The sequence below is a fragment of the Amblyomma americanum genome, chromosome 1 (genome assembly GCF_052857255.1).
Source record: "Amblyomma americanum isolate KBUSLIRL-KWMA chromosome 1, ASM5285725v1, whole genome shotgun sequence".
Classification (NCBI taxonomy): Eukaryota; Metazoa; Arthropoda; class Arachnida; order Ixodida; family Ixodidae; genus Amblyomma; species Amblyomma americanum.
In genome coordinates, this window is record NC_135497.1 from 523,629,749 (window position 1) to 523,649,109 (window position 19,361).

The window sequence follows — 19,361 nt, forward strand, 5'->3', positions numbered from 1 at the left end:
GCTCGGGATCAGGACCCCACGACCCGATTTTTCATTTGGACTCCAGGCCATCAAGGCCTACCAGAGAATGAGGCCGCCAACTCGGTCGCACGCGAACTCAATAACCGGGCCCCCGACGTAGACCCTACCGATCTGGACCAGGACACCTATCCTCTGTTAGCTTTCAAAGATATCTCCGCTTATTACCGGGATTCGCACCGTCAGTACCCGGCTCCTCTGAAGGGGTTAGGGAAAGCGGACGAGAGAATACTGCTTAGAGTTTTTACTAACACTACTGTGCCCGGCAGTGCTCAAACATTTCGACACTTCTTTTTCTGGCCTCCGCTCTTTCTGTGTGGAGGTGCCTGGCACGTTCCACATGGTCTGGGTCAGTCAACACAATCCTTCTCTTCCACCCCTAACCCCTTCCCCTACACGAGAGGACTGGGAGGCGGCCCTGCTCAGCTGCCTGGACCTACCGGCTCAACAAGCCCCTGTTCAGCGAGCTCGAGTGGCGGCCCAGACCAATGGGTCCCTGAATAAGAGACTCCACCTAGTACTGTAAGGGGAGCGGCCCACTAGGGGTTGCTCCCCGCGCAGCCTCTCTGCAATTTTCAAATAAATTCTTTCACCACCACCACCCCCTCCGACCGCGCCCTTCCAACAACGCGACCCCCCTACGTTCGCTGGTCGTCGCGACGAAGACGTGGATGACTGGCTCGGCACCTATGAACGCGGCGGTGCCTACAACCGGTTGGACGACGCTTTAAAATTCCTCAATGTTTCTTTCTACCTCACTAAAGTGAACAGAAACTGGTTCATAAATCGCCAACCCCACATAATTCCCTGTTCCACCTTCAAACAGCAGTTCCGTCAGTACTTTGTCGACCAGACTGTTCGGACTGAGGTCGCTAAGAAAAAGCTCGCTTCCAGCTTTCAAGGTCCCGGTGAATCCTACGCGTCTTACATTGAGGACGTCCTTGCGTTTTTCCGGCGTTTTAGTCGCACTATGCCGGAAACTGACCGCGTCGACCACGTACTGAAAGGAATCAATTCTGTGGCTTTTCACACCTTAATTGCCCAAAATCATTCAAGTGTCGATTCCATCATTACCACTTGTCAGCGCCTCGACCAGCTGCAGTCCTCCAGCTTGCAGCCCGGCCTCGCGCAGTCCGGCCTCGCTACGGCCTTGACGTCTGCTGACCTCGATCTGCGCCCACTGATTCGAGCTATCATCCGCGAAGAGAGCCAAGTCCTCAGCCCTTTCTGCCGCCACGGGTGGGATCACTCTCGCGCACCTTCTAATGACGCTGGTCTCCGTAACATCATTTAAGAACAGTTGGCAACAACCACCCACCCTATCGCATCCAACCCTCCTGCTCCCCGCCCAGCGCCGACTTACGCTAAATTCGCTGCATCATCCCCTCCCTTTTTCCACCCACCCCGACCGGCACCGACGTACAACCACATCAACGCAATGGCGACGGCTCGAGCTGCGGCATCCTATTACGTACCTTTGCGCCCCTCTTGACCAGTCTGCTACTACTGGGGAATGAGAGGACTTATCTCCCGTTTTGTCGTCGGCGCCTTTAGGACGACCATCGAGGTTACGCAGCCTTTGAGAGAGAGCTGCCTTCTTCCTATTATCAATGTCGGCCTTCTTCCAGCCCGCCTCGCCGATTCTCTCCGCCGCCGGTATCCTCGTCTGCACCTAGTGGGCCCATGTTTCCCGACGCCGGTCCCCATCTCCATATCGCCGCTCAATGTCCACACGCCGACCCGCTACAGCTATCCCTGTCCGTCACTCGCGAAACTAGGCGATGCAGTTTCCGGAGGTGACACTGCACTTTGCGAGCTCACTAAATGTCCTCCAGATCGCCTGTTCAATTTGATGTCTGTTTTACAGGAAGGATTACCTGTCGAAGCTTTGATCGACACAGGGGCTGCAATTTCTGTTATTCACGCTGATTTGTGCTGCCGTTTATGGAAAATGACGACACCATATGATGGGCCTGAACTTCGTGGAGCAAATGATGTCACACTGCGCCATTCCGCGAAGTGCACTGTGCGCGTTGTTATCGTCGGTGTCCGCCACCATGTGCAGTTTGCTGTGCTCTCACCTTGTGCGCATCTGATTATTTTGAATGGGATTTCTTGTTAATAACTTCAGGGTTAATTTCTTGTGGCCACCGTGTCATCCATATTATATAGAGTGATTTTTCATCTAATTTTTCAGACCGACATCATCCCCTCACTGACGCAGCTGATACAGTTTTGCCTTCTCAGTGCGACAAACTCCTTACCGTTTCTGACCGCATCACTGAAAGGGACATAATCACCGCACCATCTCATCGTCATATAGCACGTGGAATCGCCTTCCCCTCAAGTCTTTTCAGGTTCTGCATCGGCTCAGCGATCGTAGCAGCCATGAACACTTCACTTGAATCACTCGTGCTGCCTAAAGTAACTTCCCTCCCTTGCGTATTTAATGCTCAACTAATGTCCCTGGTGGTGCTTACTGCCCCTCTGCATCAGCAACCTATTTCAGCAGACGTCTCTCTTATTGTTCTATGAACGACAATTAATCCTAACCTCAAGTCGCATCAACGCCAAGAATTGCTCACATTTCTTCGCAATCACCAAGCCAGTTTCGATGCCACTTCTCCACCACTGAGACAGACTACCACCACATCTTTACTGAATGGACCTCGATCGTAAGGCGACAGCCTTATCGGGTTTCTCTCTCCGAGCGAAAAGTCAATGCACAAAATGTAAATGATATGCGACACCGCAATATTATTCATCTCTGAACAAGCCCATGGTCATCACCAGTAGTGCTGGTTAAAAAAAAACGGCTCGGTATGATTTTGTGTGGACTACCGTGCGCTCAACAAAAATTACCCGCAAAAATGTCTACCCAATGCCACAAATTGATGACGCCCTTGATTCTTTGAAAGTCGCCGATTATTTCTTGACCTTGGACCTGCGTTCAGGTTATTGGCAGATACCTACGCACGAGGCCGACAGAGAAAAAACTGCTTTCGCAACTCCCGAGAGACTTTACGAATTTAATGTTATGCCTCTCTGCCTCTGTAACGCACCAGCAGCATTTGAAAGAATGATTCTATACTTCGCGGCCTGAAGAGGAGAACCTGTTTGTGTTACTTGGATGTTATCTTTTTTTGGCGCTATCTTGGATGTTATCTTTTCTTCAACTTTTCACGACCATCTTACGAGCCGGAATGCGGTTCTCACGAGCCTCGGTTTAGCGCGCCATCAACTCAACACAAAGAACTGCCACTTCCCACAAAAGAAAATTGAAATTTTGGGACGTCTTGTTAGCCTTGAAGGCATTCGTTCAGACCCTGACAAAATCGACCCGGTCGTGAACTTTGCTCGTCCTGAACGGACTGCAGTTTTGCGCAACTTTATGGGCTTGGCATGCTATTTCCGGCGTTTTATTAGGAATTTCGCAACTATTGCTGCTCCACTTCATGGACTACTTAAAGCGCACAGCGCTTTCATGTGCACTGACCAGTGCCACACTGCTTTTAAAAACCTCAAGCATGCCCACACATCGGACCCTGTCCTTGGCCACTTCAGAGGCACCGCTGCAACCATCCTGCATACTGATGCCAGCGGTCACGGTCTCGGTGCTGTACTTCTGCAGCGTGACGCAACTTCGCATGAAAAAGTGATCGCGTTCGCCAGGCGGACCCTGACTCCAATTGATAAAAATTACACCATTACCAAGCAGGACTGTGTAGCAGTCGTCTGGGCAGTGCACAAATTCCGCCCTTGCATATAAGGTTGCTACTTCACAGTTGTGAATGACCATCATGCTCTTTGCTGGCTGTATTCGCTAAAAAACTTTGACAGGACGAATTAGCCGTTGGATTCTATGCCTTCAAGCATTTATAAATCTGGTCGCCAACACCAACACGCTGACGCACTTTCTCGCTGCCCACTTTTGAAATCAGCTCGCTGGTTTTCTACGCAATCCCTATCCTCCTCTGAACACAGCCGACTATCTCTGACGCACATCCCAGAAATTTCATTTGACGACTCCGAGAACAATAACGCTCTCTGCTCGCACCAACTAGCTGACGCCTACTGCCGTCCCATCATCGGCCGCCTTACCGGCGCTTCGCACCCGCCCAATACTCGGCTCCGCCGGCAGATGCAACAACTTCAATCTCGAAGATGGCATCCTACTCAGCTACGTATATTGCCCTGAAGGAGACCCTGGATCAAAGTCGTACCGCGGGTGCTTCGACCCCATATGCTAGCGGCTCTCCACGATGACACTACTGCCGGTCACCTCTTCATCATCGTCAGCATCATCAGCAACAACAGCCTTATTGCACCCACTGCAGGGCAAATGCCTTTCCCATGTCTCTCCAATTAACCCTCTATTTTGCCAGAGTCATTCGCCCTTTGCCTACAAACTTCTTAATCTCATCCGCCCACCTAACCTTCTGCGTCCCCTGCTACGCTTACTTTCTCTTGGACTCCACTCCGTTACCCTTAAGGACCAGCGGTTATCTTGCCTTCGCATTACATGCCCTGCCAAAGCCCATTTCTTCCTCTTGATTTCGACTAGGTTGTCGTCAACCCGTGCTCGTTCCCTCACCCACTCTGCCCGCTTCCCGTCTCTTAACGTTACACCTATCATTTTTCTTTCCATGGCTTGCTGCGTTGTCCTTAATTTAAGCTGAACTCTTTTCGTTAACCTCCACGTTTCTGCTCCGTAGCTGAGCACCGGTAAGATATAGCTGTTGTACACTTTCCTCTTGAGGGAAATTGGTAAACTGCCATCCATGATCTGAGAGAACCTTCCATATGCGCGCCACCCCATTCTTATCTTTCTAGTTATTGCCCTCTCATGATCCGGATCAGCTGTCACTACCTGCCCTAAGTATACGTACCCCTTTACCACTTCCAGGCGCTCACTGCTAATTGTGAACTGCTGTTCCCTTGCTAGACTGTTGAGCATTACTTTAGTTTTATGCATGTTAATATTTAGACCCAGAATTCTGCTCTGCCTGTCTAACTCATTGATCATGATTTGCAGTTCATCTCCTGAGTGACTCAGCAAGGCAATGTCATCAGCGAATCTCATATTATTTAGATAATCTTCATTTATCCTTATTTCCAACTGTTCCCAATTTAGGCCTCGGAATACCTCCTGTAAACTGGCGCTGAATAGCATTGGCGAGATCGTGTTTCCTTGCCTGATGCCTTTTCTTATTGAATTTTTTTTGCTGACTTTATGAAGGACAATGGTAACTGTGCAGTTGTTATATACATGTTCCAGTATTCTTACATGAGGCTCTCCTACACCATGATTACGCAATGCCTGCATGACTGCTGAGGATTCCACTGAGTCGAATGCTTTCTCGTAATCAACGAAGGCTATATTTAGAGGTTGGTTAAATTCTGCGTATTTTTCTATCACCAGATTGATAATGTGAATGTGATCTATTGGGGAATATCTTTTAGGAAAGCCTGCCTGATCATTTGGTTGATTAAAGTCTAAGGTTGCTCTGACTATATTAGCGGTTACCTAAGTAAGTACCTTGTTAGCAACAGATAGTAAGCCGATCGGTGTATAATTTTTCAAGTCCTTGGCGTCTCCCATCTTATGAATTAAGATAATGTTGGCCTTCTTCCAAGCTTCTGGCATGGTCGAGGTCATAAGGCATTGCGTATACTGGGTGGACAGTTTTTCTAGAACGCTCTCCCCTCCATCCTTCGACAGATCTGCTGTTACCTGATCCTCCCCAGCTGCTTTTCCCTTTTCTATCGCTCCTAAGGCTTTCTTTACTTCCTGTTTCATTACTGGCGGGATGACGCATTGCTCTACGCTACTGTTTCTCTCATTAACGCTATGGTTACATTGGCTACTGGAGAGATTTGTGTAGAACTCTTCGGCTACTTTAACTATCATATCCATATTGCTAATGATATTGCCCTTCTTGTCTCTTAGCGCATACATCTGGCTTTTACCTATGCCTAGATTCCTCTTCAACGCTTTTAGGCTACCTCCGTTCTTTAGAGCATGCTCGATTCTCTCGATATTATGCTTCCTTAGGTCGGCTACCTTGCGCTTATTAACTTCGATAGCTTTGTCAGTTCTATTCCATCGGTAGGGTTAGACGCCCTCATGCATTGGCATTTCTTAATTAGATCTTTCGTCACCGGAGATAGCTTTCCTGTATCCTGTCGAACTGTCATATCGCCTACTTCTTCGCACTCCGTAATGATGCTGTCAGATTATCATCCATTGTATGAACATCAAGATCGTCTTCCTCATTTAAAGCCTTATATCTGTTTTGCAGTGATGTTCTGAATTCCTGTACTTTCCTTCTTACAGCTAACTTGTTAATAGACTTCCTCTTCACTAGCTTCTTCTGTTCCCTTTTCAAGTCTAAGCTAATTCGAGACCTTACCATTCTGTGGTCGCTACAGCGCACCTCTCCGAGGATCGCCGCATCTTGAACGATGCCAGGCTCGGCTCACAATATGAAGTCTATTTGATTTTTAGTATCACCATTGGGCCTCTTCCAGGTCCACTTCCTGTTCTCTCGTTTGCGGAAGAAAGTATTCATGATCCTTAAATTATTTCTATCTGCGAATGCTACTCGTAACTCTCCCCTGCGATTTCTAGAACCTATCCAATAGTCGCCTACCGTGTGGTCGCCAGCCTCCTTCTTGCCCACCTTCGCATTGAAGTCGCCCATCAGTACAGTGTAGTGTGATTGTACTTTATTCATTGTCGATTGAACGTCTTCATAGAAACTTCATAGAAACAGATCACCTAGGTTTCAGCAAAGCCTACGACCGCATGAAGCGACGTTTCTTTTGGCCTGGCCTATCGTCCATCGTTGCGAAGTACGTCGCTTCCTGCCTTCTCTGTCAACGTCGCAAACGGCCAACTTCTCCACCCGCTGGCATTCTACAATCCCTTCCCTATCCCAACAAGCCGCTCGAAGTCATCGGCATCGACTTCTATGGTCCCCTGCCTCTCTCCGATTGATGTAACCATTGGATCATCACAGCTGTCGCCCACCTTACGCGATACGCCGAGACAGCACCCGTGCTCACTGGCTCGGCTCAAGAGGTTGCCAATTTCTTTTTGCGATCTATTGTATTGCGCCATGGTGCTCCTCGGATTCTCCTAAGTGACTGCGGGAAGACTTTCTCGTCGACAGCCGTTGCCGAAGTTCTTCACGCATCATCCACCCTTCATAAGACAACCTCAACCTACCATCCCCAGACCAAGGAGCTGACTGAGCGTTTTCATCGCACCTTAACGGATATGATCTCCATGTACGTGACACCGCATCATCGAAAATGGGAAACTTTTCTACGATTCGTCACTTTCTCCTATAATACATCAATTCAGCTGACTACCGGTTACTCTTCGTTCTTCCGCGATTACGGCAATTCTGGACCACCATTCTGGACAGTTCTTTCTTTTCTGCGCCTGAGTCTACATCCACATCAGTACCTGCCCAGTTCGTTTCCCTTGTGGCCCGATGCCGTCACCTTGCTCGCCTCAACACTGAAGCCTGCCAGGAAGGCCGCAAGAGTCGCTACGATTCTGGTCATCGTTTGGTCTCTTTCCGACCTGGTGACGAAGTAACTTTACACACCGCTGCGCTTCCTTGGCTTTCGTGACAAATTTCACCACCGCTAGCTTGGTCCCTAGAGGATCATCACTCGAACTTTCCCCTGTAAACTACAGTGTCGCACCAGTTCCCCCAGCCGATTGGCGCCACCGTGGTACTTAAATTGTCCGTATTTCCTCTTTGAAACCATTTGTGCGCCGCGGCGCATCGGTTGCCGTGCAAATTGTGTGAGCTTTTCATGGATCATCTCCTTTCGCTTGTACATACCATAATCATCCCGCAGCTCGGCCTAGCCTTCCTTCACAATATACAGGAACACTGCAATCGGGCAAGCGCTTTAAATTGATAGCGACACAGAAACTTAATAGCGCTTTTGTTAAGTGAGGGATAATGCGCGCGAGGCTGTAGGGTCCTTTGGAACTTTCCGTGTTTGCAGCACAGGGGGAAGGGCATGATGCTACTGCTACACTGAAACACGTTTTTCTTTAACTGTGCATTCTCGTGCCTCTAAATCATGCCCATGTAGCCTCGAAAAAAGTGTATGAAGGCACAAATGCACATTTTTAGAGGTTGCAGTTCAACACAACAACCTTTGCTACAAAAGGTGTTCCGAGCGCATGTGCAACCAACGATACAAGGATGTCACAAAACTGCACGTTTGCCTGCATTAGATGTGCGCTTAGCGGTGAGCACTGAGGTACGATTAACAGAAGAACCAAAGATTTACGCACCCGTTTCTCCGTCCTACAGGGTAGCCACCTTTCCAATTTAACTCTCAAGTGGCTTCAGATCTGTGGATCCCTTTGTTACTTTGTTTCAGTGCCCTAGAGCAGTCACGCAGCTTTTCAGCTCTTTACTGCTACTTCTTTGCGGGGACATTGAAAGCAAGCGGGGTCCTGAGAAAGGTGCACAAATTCAGCAAGCTATGAATAGCCTAGATTAGCGCTCTAATAGAATTATACAATATTGGAAACCGTGTCTGAATTGGAGCAACAGCAGCAATCTGAGGAACAGTGTCCGCAAAAAAAAGACGTTGGTGAATGTCGCAAACCAGATTTTCGTTTTCACGGAGTGGCAACAAAATGTGAATGAGCTGCGTGCTTCAGCACAGGATCTCGAAAATACCGCATGTGCCTTTACCTCCCGTCTTGAAGACGCAGAAAATTGATCTCCCCGAAATAACCGATGTTTATGGAACATTTGTTTTATTTATATATTATTCCTCAAAATTCTCTTGCGGGACATTTCATGACGACTCTGCAAATGCAATATTCTGCATTCTTTACAATGATAAAAAATGATTTATATTGATGAATGTGCATCCTCGAAAGCGTATTTTAATAGTAGATGCTCGATGATGGCGGCCACTTCAGTCGGAAGGCCATGCCACTCGATGGCAGTCTTTAATTAAAACAACTGCTGAATGCTGTTGTATGGGCTCATTTAGGGTATACAGTGTTTGCGGTAATAATGGCGCAGATGACATGGGCACGTTGGATTTATTTGGCAGCTAGAATATTTCGTCTTTATCAAATAAACATAAACGTGCTGTGTTACGACTGATGAAAAGTGTGTGTAACTTTAATCGCGATTTCACTCTTCATTTGGTCGAGTGAAAAGGACAGTCGAATCAGATAATCCGGACGGCAAAATTTCTTACGGACTCAGTGGTATTAAATACATGGCAGCAATTTATATATTAGAACAAGAAGGAGACCTAGTACAGTGCTCTGGGGATGCCAGATTTAAGCATGGAAGGTATGATGAGTGGAAGTTAGCATGGACGACCTGAAGACAGTCAGTTAAAATGTCACATATTCAATCAACAATCAAGGGTTGCAGATCCAGATGAGATAGTTTGTGGAAGTTGCCATGAAGAACTTTATCGAACGCCTTTTAGTAATCTAGGAACAGATAATCGCATGGTATATTACGGTTTAAGTACGAATGAAAATTATGTAGAAAAGGGCACAAGCTCAGTTTCACATGAGTGACCTTTGAGGAAATCGTGCTCAATAGGAGGGAAGAATTTTAAAGAAGTTAGAAAGGTAACAACATGCTAGTACAAAATTTGCTCATTGATTTTGCAGCAAACACACTTGAGTGAACCGGATTGATAATTGAACGGGGATAAACAGTTATATTTCTGAGAGTACTGGGATGACTTTTCTAATGCGCCAGTTGCGAGGCAGTAATCTTATCGCTGGAATTTAAGTGACAAAATGACGCTGCAGATATTTCTGTATTTTTGAACACCTTTGCATTAAGGCCGTCAATACACGAGGACGAGTATTGGTCAATAATTTTAGGCTTGTTACGGTGGCTACAATGAGGAGGTGTTAAGGCCGGTTTCCGGATGCTGGCCCCTAAACCTCTTCCAGGCGCACGGCGGTGCTGCCGGCAGGGCCGCCGTCGTTTCTTGCGGCGTCTGCATTGCTCCGGCGTATTTTTGTCCGCTTGAATGCTTTAGATGATGACAAGTATCTTTTTTCAGCACTGCTGACGCTAAGATAATTTAATTTAGTGCTTCACTACTCTCATTCCCCGTGAGAAACTGCCAGCACCGACCACGCCGTTGACACAGCGAGGGACTTGCTCTTCAACGCTTATCTCTAGTCTCTTAATGCGGCCACCTATTGCCGAGGTTGGCGCACTTATGGCTTGCCTAAAGTATAGTTCGTCATAGGAATTACTGTGGAAAGGTCAGCACACTGGAACGACCTTGAACATGTCGCCCGCGCATTTGTCACATATTTGCGATTTTGATAGTACTTTAAAGCAAGGGAGAGATTGGTGCAATATATACAATCGCTATGATACAGTCATTGAAAAGATTATAAAGTACAAAACGCTGGTGGTTTAATGCAAGTTTATTACAAATAGTGCAGCTATTGCGCAGCACATTTTTAAAGAACACAGGGCTTAACCCTCTTGACTTTTTTGTAACAGGCTGGTTTAAACCTTCGAATAAAATGTGAACAGTAGTGATGCAATAAAATCTAGCCACCGATCCTGTTAAAGTAGTGGAATGCTCCCTGCAGCCAATCCGTGGTACATTCGCTGCTAGACTCAAGAATTTCATGACCACTTTTGCATGAAGGCTTGTAGTGCGAAATACACGAGTGAGTCTGTCTTTCATGGTCTGGATAAGCTTGTACAGGGACTCTGATGGGTACAAAAGCCTCCCCCTCCCCGCATGTCCCACTCTTTGCAAACTTCAGCTTGCAGTTTCTCAGGCACACATTTTCTTGTCACAAGGCAGGCATGCCTGCACGCCTTACAGCCAGTTAACAGGATGCGCTTCCTGGCTACATAGCCAGCGATAAAATAAACCAAGCGGGCTTCACTGTGTTGCTCCACATAGTCTACGGCCACTTCTGCTGCCTCGGCGGATAGTGCAATGTTGTCCAAGGCTGCTTCTTGCTTTTCCGGGAGTAGCTGCTCCTCGGACAGGAGGGACTCCAAAAGACCAGGAGACACAATTCCTCCCTTGGGGCTCTTCGTCAAGCTGTAAAAGCTTATACACCTGCATGTATACAAGCAAGTAAGGAGAATATACACTTTGGATAGCATGCTTTGTGTATCAAAAGGAAGTACCGAAATAGACAAGCCTAACTCATGATAATGATGAACTGTGCGGGAGTTGGGTGGTTATTGGCTCCGCTCGCCTGTCCCACAATACCAAATGAACGCTCTAAGCAGTCCTGACAGATGCGGGGGGTCATGCACATCAACCCAATCTTTTCAGTAAGGTACTTCAAGCGGTCCTTAGTGGAATGATTGGACACAAGCAGACCTTCTGATGTGCTTTTTCTCAAGAAGCCGAGCCGTCTTGCATGGGCCTCCCATTCATCTAGAAATGTCAGCATGTGGTCGAGGGCAGTTTCTTTAGCACTGCCATGTCTGAAACAACAAGGAAAACATTTACCACCGCCACATGAAAGTGAGCACAGATCCTGCCTACATACGTCAAAGCTTTTGCAGAATACCGCGATTTCATGGCTTTAATTCCTAGAGCCCCAATGTACACCCTTCTTCTCTCCAGATTTGCGTATTCGTGCTCAACTTTTTTTTCTTGTAGAGATCCATCGCATGTACAACTGCGCTGTTGAAGATATTGAAGCTCAAGTTGACTCGCATCTTTTCAAGCCCACTCGGATATATGTGTAAACGTTTCAACTTGGACGCAACTTTCAGTCCGAAGGCGCTGCTGTCAACCTTCCATGTCGTTGCAACATGTTCCTAGTAGCCTGCAAGATATATGCGTGAACGTGTCAACTTGGACGCAACTTTTTATCTGAAAGCGCTGCTGTCAACCTTCCATATCGTTGCAACATGTTCCCAGTGAGCCTGTAAGATTTTATAACGGTTGTTAAACCGGACGCTTACCAGCTGCTCAACGTTTCATATAATAAAGAAAATAAAGTAGCATGCGTATTCAGGGTTTGTGTGTGTTGAAGCCGTGACTGATCATAGTATTTCGCACACATTTCACAAAATGTGGGAAATCTGAGATGAAATGCAGGAACCGCTGCTTGTCGCATGGGTGTAGAACCTTGCATCGCACATGTTTAGCATTTCCACACCCACCCATGTTATGCCACAAGGCACGGTTCTATGATGCACCATCAGTACAGATGCGGTCCACATGCAGACTAGCTTGCTCGCACTGAAGACATGCCTCCAAAATTATCTTTGCAAGCGTCGGTGCCTTGACGTTCCCGTTGGAAGAAAAAACACCAGAAAAAATCGAGAAAGCAGGTGTGAGTGTAAGTACAAAAAACATTAGTGCTCTGATGAGTCGTAATTACCTATGACCTGCATCCATTTTCCGACGGAAGGCTGATACAAAGCAAGGCCATGATCAGCTTTTGTATGCTTGTCTTGTGCTCCGGCGAGCTGCCCAAGGTTCACGAAGCCCTCAATATCCGTTGTAGATTTCAGATCCAAGTGGGCAGAAAGTTTCATTTCGTCTATGACCAAACCGCCATGACTGTTTATTTCATCCATTTCGCTTGCCTTCTCCTCGACACACTCCAGAAGTTTATGGCTAGAACCATCAGATGTGTGGGATGTCGTTTCTGCTGAAGGACCAATCCAAACATAAAAACTAACTGTTTATTCGATTAGCGATAGCAGCGGCCGAGCATACGAACCCTGCACTCGTCTCGGTAGCGGAAGGAAGAAAATCTCTTTCTTCCCAGATGTGCAGCCTGTTTTTGTAGCCACCGTTGGTGACGCAGCGGTGGCGCTGTATTTTATTGGTAACGCAATCCAACGTGTGGCTGTGTTACGCTGGGCAGGATGATAACATGGCGGAGGCTGCACGGAAATATGTTCAGAGTGTGTCGCCACACCACCCCCCGACCCCCTCCACGGAATGGAGATCCCTAAGGGCTGGTAAAAATCTGTGCAGCGTACCCGACGTCTATAGCGTGTAGCGACAGAAGAAGGCTGCGATGTCTGGGGCTGTGGATGGACGCCTGTGAGTGCAATGGTATTCCTTCGTTCGGCGGAATCGATGTAGGCTGGCTTCAGCCGATCGATAAAGACACGGAAGGCGTTCCCGTTAACGCGCAGGTTGAAGGTATTGTCGTCGGGATGGAGAACTCAGTAGGGTCCACAGTAAGGTGGCTGGAAAGACCTGCCGACGGTGTCGTCGCGGAACAAGTGCGCGTGCACGTTGCCAGATCCGTGAAGACGAAAGGGGCAGTCTTACAGTGGTGAGCTGCAGGTGACGGGCGGAGGGCAGCGATGGTGCGTCGGAGCCGGGAGACGAAATGGGTGGGATCTGACGTCACGGTGGTAGATGGCGGTACTGCAAGAAATTCGCCTTGGAGACGGAGTGGCTCCCTGTAGACGAGCTCTGCGGGTGTAGCTTGAATGTCCGGCTTGAAGTTGGCGCGAAAACCTAGGGCGACGGCTGAGATGGATTCGAGCCCGCTTGAGTCTCGGTGGCACATGATGGCTACTTTGAACTGTCGTTCAAAACGCTCGATCATCCCGTTCGCGCAGGGGTGGTAGCTGGTGTTCCTCGAGCTGTTGAACCCGATGGAGAGCCCGAGGAGCAAGAAAAGGTGCGATTCAAACTGTCGTCCTTGGTCGGTGGTGACGCGGCGAGGGGGCCCGACGCGAGCAATCCAGCCGGCGAAGAAGGCTGAGGCAACGTCTTCCGCGGTGATTCCCTCGAGGGCCAATGCCTCAGTCCATCGAGTATTCCGATCGATGGCGGTGAGGAGTAGCGATAGGGTCCAGCTAGGGGAAAGGGCCTTATGATATCAAGGTGCACGTGTTGAAACCGACCAGGGGGCCTGTGGAATGCTCCGAGCAGTGATGGGACATGCCTGGGGACTTTAGCTCACTGGCATTGAAGGCAGGAGCGCGCCCAGGTGCGGCAATCGCGCTGCATGGAGGGCGAGACATAGCGGTCGGCCACGAGGCGTGTAGAAGTGCGTATGCCGGGATAGCTGAACTTATGCAGCTCGTTGAAGAGGCCACGGCGACAGGAAAGGTGCACGTAAGGCCTGCTTCGTGCTGTTGACAAGTCGCAGTAGATCCAGGTGTGGGGACTTGTTGCAGCTTTAGTGAGGACCCGTCCTTAAGAAGTTCTTGTAGTTCGACGTCCGTAGTCTGAGCCTCGGCGATGACCTCAGCTGTTATCTGCGAAGAGCTCATAGCTGCCACACGTGAAATCGCGTCGGCGACCACGTTGTCCTTCCTGCTGACTTGTTGGATATCGGCGGTAAACTGGGCAATGAACGAGAGCTGGTTCTGCTGGACCGTCGGGAGTTTGTCGCGGCGTTTAGAGAAGGCGTAGGTGAGAGGTTTATGGTCGGTGCAGATAGTGTAGTGCTGTGCTTCGAGAATGTGGGGATAGTGTTGAACTGCTTTGTATATCGCTAGAAGTTCTTTCTACTAAGCTGGCAAACTCGACGGGACGAGGGTCGTGGTTTCTTTAGTGGGACTTGCCGCTGTAGGGGTCGTTTCGCGAGCTCAGAGTTTCTTGGAAAAGAACTCCATGGCATGCAAGGTGTTGTCTACGCGTTGCTTAAGGCCGGCGCCGACGGCGAATTTACAGGCGTTCGTGAATAGCCTCAAAGGAGCTTCTGGCACGGGATGAGAGAGAAGTGTGACGGGTTGGTTTCCTCGTAGACCAGCCAAGGCAACATGGAGAGTTGCCTGGTAGTCAGCTGCGTGTGGCAAGTACAGTTTTCTACAGGTACACAGATGAATGTTTGCATTATTTTGCTCAGTCGAAAATTCAGGGAAAGCAAACAGACGCAATATTCATGAATTCGCGCAAAGCGTTTGATAAAGTATTACACAAGAAAATAATTCATAAATTAAGTTAATATATTAAAAACAACCGGATACTTAACATGGAGTACAGCTTCCCTCGCGAACAGGTGTCAATTCATCACTCTAAACAATATTTCTTCTAGCACTGTCCGGGTTATATCTGGCGTCCCCCAGGAATTTGTTTTGGGACCCTCTTATTTATATTGTTTGGTAATCACATTGGGGCAGATCTTTCAGTCCGCCTAAAGCTGTACGCGGATTACTGTAGTTTGTATCTAGTGGTGTCTTCAGTTGACGACCCGGTGCGTCTAAATAATGACCTAGCGCAGATGGTTGCGTGGTGCAGCAAATTGCAGATGTGCATTATTTTGAAACAAAAACCCGTCTTTATGCAAATTATAAGAAAATACCTCTTCACTTTGTTTCCGGTACTAACAACATATCATTATTAGAGGTGACCGAGCATAAATATTTGGGCCTATGGATTACTAACAGCCTTTCGTGGTCAAAACACATAGACGCTGTCGTAGCAAATTCAATGCGGCAACTCTTTTTCTTGAGGCGCTAACTACAGTCCTCCCCACCTAGTGTTCGTCTATTGGCGTACGATTCCCTCATCCGTACGTTACTAGAATAAGCTGTGATCATCTGGGACCCTGCCACGTTAACAAACATTCGGAATTTAGATCGAATGCAGCATAAATAACTAGGTTTGTTTTTAACTTATATGGCCGTGCATCTGTAAGTGAGATTGTGAGGCGAAGCGGGTTACCCCCAGATCTTGAGCGCAGCCTATTTGTCGATTAAAGTTCTTCCTCCAGCTTATAAAAGGTAATTTTAAAGTTAGTACGTCTAATTGTTTTGCTTACTCCACAGATTATAGCACGACACCAAGGCATCGCCAGGAATGACTCCTTTTAACGCACGAAATAACTGATTTAAGTGCTCTTTTTTACAACTCTCATTACTGAATAAAACCAACTTAATAGTGGGACTGTTAATCATAATTCTTTACTGGTGTTTGAAAAATACCTGCGAATGTTATGAATTTGAATGCGTTTATATGCTTGCATTTTGTTTGTTTTTCCCACCCTGCTATGATCTGTACTAGATCGCAAAATCTTTAAATAAACAAAATATTAAATAAATAAAGCATGCCGAGGAAACGGCAAAGGTCTTTAGGTGTGGTGAGTTGGGGGTAAGTTTGCAGGTCTGAGATGCCTTGAGGCAAAGGTCGAGTTCTCTCTGATGAAACTTCATGACCGAGGAATTTAACCACTGAAGCGCCGAGCCTGCTCTTTGGGACATTGTCGAGTAGGCCTTGGTCATCGAGGCGTCAGAAAAGTAGACGAAGGTCGTGTGGTGTTCGTTGGCGTTACGGAAAAAGAACAATATGTCGTCTGGATAGACGAAGCAGAACTTTAGGCCGCGGACGACTTCGTCGATGAAGTGTTGAAAGGTTTGTCCAGCGTTTTTCAGGCCAAAGCTCATGAAGGGAAACTCGAACAATCCGAAAGATGTAATTATTGCCGTTTTCGGGATTTCATCCGGATTGACGAGCACCTGCGTGTAGGCCTTCACCAAGCCTAGCGCGGTGAAAACGTGGCGGTCAGAAATGCGATGGGCGAAGTCCTGTAGGTGTTCAACGAGGTACCTGTCCGGAATAGTGCGGGCGTTGAGGGCACGGTGTGTCCCCAGAGGGCCGCCAGCCTTCGGTCTTCTTCGGGACAACATGAACTGGTGAGGCCCATGGGCCGTCGGAGCGGCGGGCGATTCCCTCGCGCAGCATGGCTTCGAACTCTGCTTTGGCTAAGCGCACGTGGTCCGGTGCACGGCAACGGGCGCGGCAGAAAACCGGGGGGCCTGGGATGGTCCGGATGTATTGCACAGTAGTGTGCTGCATATCACGTGGAAACCCGCTATGGCGCCTCAAACCGGGAAATTCGGTGAGGATGGCATGATACGGTGAATTATTCTCATCACCGAGTGGCCTGATGCTTGGCTGGTGGGTACTCATTTGCTGTCCTGGCGGAGAATGTCCCGCTGTCGTGTCTATGAGACGGTCGTGGCGGCAGTCCGGAAGGAGGTTTTAGTGAGGCCAAAAATTCTAGCCGATGATTGGTTCGATGACGTCGGCGATGACAAACTACAATGAAGGCCGCGGCGTAGGTTTTAAAACTGGACGTGCAAGCGCAGTGAGCCAAGGTTTGATTAGGGACCGGCTTGCCGTGCTGAGCTCGAATGACGTAGGAGGACGGGTACCTTGTAGATGGGCTCGTGGGTAGCAGCAAATGTCGGAACCGCTGTCGACAAGGAACCGCTGCTCTGTAATTTCGTCGGTGACAAAGATGCGACGGCCTCCACTAGCACCGGTCGTCACCAGGCTGCTGCGACGTGGTGGTGTTACGGTCACGGCTTTGCGGGTGGCGCGTCGGCAAGTGTTGATCCAGGCGTCATTGAATACAGCTGAGCCATCTATTGATATCGTCGATACGGCGCGCAGGCTCTGTACAGTGGGCGGCAACTGCGGCAAAGAAACCTCAATAACGCGATCAGCGATCCCAGTAAGTTGGTCGAGACGTAGCGTAAGCTGAGCCTATAGAATTGCCTGGACGCGCGGTGGAAGACGTTGAAGCCAAAGTACTCGCAGTAAAGAATCCTGGACTTCATGTTGCCTCGCGAGAGCTCTCTTGTGGTGGAGGAGCTGCGAAGGATTGCGCTCGGCAAGTTCTACGGACTGTAGTGGTCGCACCCTCTGGTCTTCCGAGAGTGACAGGCGGCGGATGAGTTCAGTATTGAGGTGTTCGCAAAGGTTGGCCGTTGTTGGGTTGGCAAGGATATCCCGCACCTCGTTGGTGTAGCGGGCATCGAGGTAGGCGATGACATAACGGTAGCGGGTCCTGTCTTGCGTAATGTGCGAAAGGGAGAACTGTGCCTCGGCTTGGGCGAACCATACCTCGGGCGAGTCCGGCCAAAACGGAGGAAGCTTGACAGCGACCCGCCAGACGCAGTGCGGGCAGCGTGCGAGATACTGTCTGTCGGGGTTCTGACGTCATCAGCGGAGCAAACAGAATGCTGCTGCATAAAATGTTTCAGTCGGCCGTGTCGTTCCTGAACCTGTTGCTCTTGCTCGTCCATGGAGATGCGTTCTTGTCCATTGTCCGGGTCACCAGATGTGGGATGTCGTTTCTTCTGAAGGACGAATCCTAACAAACACGTAACAACTGTTTATTCGATTAGCGATGGCTGCGAACGAGCAAACCAACCCTACGCTCGTCTCGGTAGCGGAAGGAAGAAAAGCCCTTATTTCCAGCCGGGCAGCCTGCTTTTGTAGCCACCGTCGGTGACGCATGCCTTGGATGACGCAGCGGTGGCACTGTGTTTTATCGGTAACGCTGTGCAGCGTGTGGCAGTGTTAGGCTTAGCCGGATGATAACAAGGTTTAGGGTGAGCGGAAATATGCGCAGAATGTGTCGCCACAGATGCTCTGAATTCCTGCTAATGTAAGGTAGGTATTGTTAAACTATATTCAATATAGGAAAAGCGTAGTGTCATCGCTTGATGTACTTTTGGAGACACACACGGCTGGGGAGTACAGGGATTTTATGGGCACTCAAACTCTCATACAAACGTGGGCTCTTCATCCTTAAGATTATGCACTGCAAGAGCCACGAATTCTCATATTGATATCCTCGCAGGGATCGCATCTTTGATGTCTCGAAGCATGCTCGCACTGCACACTGCTGCTTTTTCGGAAGCTGCTTGATCTAAAAGAAAAACGCAGAGGAATGCTTATTTACTATCTCAGTTATAAAGGAGTGCTTTAGCTTACCTTGGCCTCAAAACCAGTTTTCTTTATAGACGAATTTTTTTCTGTTAACTTCCGGACGACTTCATGCAGGGAGAACATTATCCTCTTTCGCCGTCTCGAAGTATGAACAGCACATTTCAGTCGCCTTCTTGCAGTTAGCACCAGTGGGCGTCACGTTTTATTCTTCAAACGCAGCAAGCGGGCCACAAGGATTCGTCCTTTTCTGCACGTCAAACACCGCTGAGGCATCTGAGTCGACACATCTGCGAAAGAAACTAGAAATGCGTAAAGCATGACGCACCTAACATGTGATGTTTGAATAAGCGCCATGTGCCCAAAAAGAACAAAGCGTGTGACATGGATCCATCACATGCAGTGAATGCAGACCATGTCGAGGATGTGTTGTGGAGCCAGACACATCTAGTAACTAGAACTCGCTAGTATTTTCAGCCTCATAACATACAGAGTCTTTCTCCGCATACACCAGAAGCTCTTGAGCCTCTTGCTCAGACTCAATAGTACGCTGGCAGTGAAGTTGGCCAGCCAGCAAAATAGTACAGCTACGCGGGGTTTGTTCCAGGATTTCAAATACAGCTACCTTGTGGAAGACAACTGAAGGTACATTGTTTTTATGATAT

The 19,361-nt window shown here is 48.5% G+C and overlaps 1 pseudogene; it reads right to left on the reverse strand.

The window, feature by feature from the left end:
- Positions 1-12,398: 12,398 nt before the first annotated feature.
- On the reverse strand, positions 12,399-19,155 carry LOC144116244 (uncharacterized; annotated as a pseudogene).
- Between the last annotated feature and the right edge of the window lie 206 nt (positions 19,156-19,361).